Genomic DNA, 2,030 nt, shown 5'->3' on the forward strand with positions numbered 1-2,030 from the left:
TATGATGTTGCAAAGAATTTATTGGGGATGACATTTTAAGGACAGTTTTGGAATGAGCTTTCTGACAAATTGGCACGCTCCCTTTTGAAGCTCGGCTTCCGTCTCATCTGTCGACGACAAAGCAGGGAGACAAGCATAGTGTTGCTCGGGTTGTCAGTTCTGTTGTCCAAAATGGCGACCAATTGCTACCAAAATTCAAATGCACATTACTACTCTTCTCCACTTCAACCTGTGTAAGTATAAAAGTGTTTTGCGCAATACCTTGGATTTATTGATGTCAAGCGTGAACTAGCTCACGTGATCATCGCCATAAAATTTCAAAATACCGTGCCGATCGCTTCCCTACTTACACGGGCTGAAGAGGACAAGAGCAAGAAGGTGCAAACCCCATTCAAGGTTCGGCGACACCAATTTTGGCAATCCAAAAATTCCAGCTACCTATCAACACTTTTTGCGCAGTCAAAGATGAGTTTTTCCGCCGTGTGTGCGACAAACATTGAAATGCAGCATGAAAATAAGCTGTCTTGAAATGTTCTCTGTGCAACTATTTACATCTGCTGCTTCATTCATCCTCTTCATGCACTGCTAACAATGGATTAATTGTGATGTTTTTTCCCCCTTTTCATTTTTAAAGGATATTGAAAATGATCAAAACCTCCGACCAAGAACACGACCGTTTTCTTGTCATCGTTTACTGTAAAGGTAAGCAATTGTCAAGCATGCTGGTTCCTATTGTTAACAAACGTCATGAAAACATGTCATATATATATATATATATATATATATATGTATGTATATATATATATGTATATGTATATATATATGTATATATATATATATATATATGTATGTATGTATATATATATATATATATTAGGGCTGGGCGATATACCGAAAAGTTACCGTTACCGAAATTTAATACACTGATCGACATCATTTTGCCCAGGTCGGTAAATTCGGTGTTTAAAAAAAAAAGAAGTGTTGTCTGTCTGCGGCTATGATGATGCTCCTTTAAGACGGCTCCCGGGGCTGTAGTCACGTGACTCCACCCAGCTGAACCAAAAAAAAAAAAAAAGGAAAACAGACACAGTCATAGCTGGCGATTCGTATCAGGAAGCGGCTGACACGGCTGAAGACGAAGTAACGTTAGTTGAAGTTGTTCCTGTCGCGCTTGTCCCGAAAATAAATGCGACATCTGTCGTTTGGAAATGTTTTGGGTTCCATATAGACGATGTTTGAGCAAAAGAACATGAACTACAGAGTGCGTCGGAAGCACCTGAAACAGCGCGTCCAACCTTTTCTTTTTCACCTCCCACAAGACAACCATGCTGTGCTAAAAGTTCAAAGTGAGAAGCAACGTTGGACAAGTGACAACAGCCCATAACGGAGGCGACACCATATGAGAGAACGTCTCAGAGGTGGACGCGATAGCCTAGCACATAGCTAAAGATTTAGCTCCTCTTGTTACAATGGAGCGGACAGGATTTAAACGCCTCATGAAAGTAGCCGACAAGAGGTACGAAAATATTTGTCACAAACTGTACTTCCCAATATGGACAACATCGGGACGGGAGCGGAGACATGTCAAGCATTTTGCATCCACGTCCGACTTGTGGTCGAGTCGCAACATGGATCCCTGTTTGAGCATGAATGTGCATTACATAGACGACAAGTGGCGACTGCGCACGAGAGTACTCGAGACGGCACATTTTCCCTATGATGTACACTTGTTTATTTACATGGACTTTTTTCCCCCATTTTATTTAGCATTTTATTTGCCGACCACACTAGCTCCTTTGCACATGGCATTATTTATATTGTTTACAAGAGACCTTTACACAAATCTAGGCCTTTGCAAATGGCATTACAGCACCTTGGCGCAATCTATTTGCAGAAAAGATTTTGCGAGAGGTATTCCTTTTCTCCTGTTCTTTGTGACATTGTTCAAGTCATGCAAAGCAAGCTATTTGGAATGTTTATTCAAATGATTTTTGTAATTCTATTTTTCATTGAAAGTAATGTGTACCAGT

Source organism: Idiotropiscis lumnitzeri, chromosome 3 (assembly GCF_059441095.1).
Source record: "Idiotropiscis lumnitzeri isolate Australia: NSW breed Sydney's pygmy pipehorse chromosome 3, RoL_Ilum_1.0, whole genome shotgun sequence".
Classification (NCBI taxonomy): domain Eukaryota; kingdom Metazoa; phylum Chordata; class Actinopteri; order Syngnathiformes; family Syngnathidae; genus Idiotropiscis; species Idiotropiscis lumnitzeri.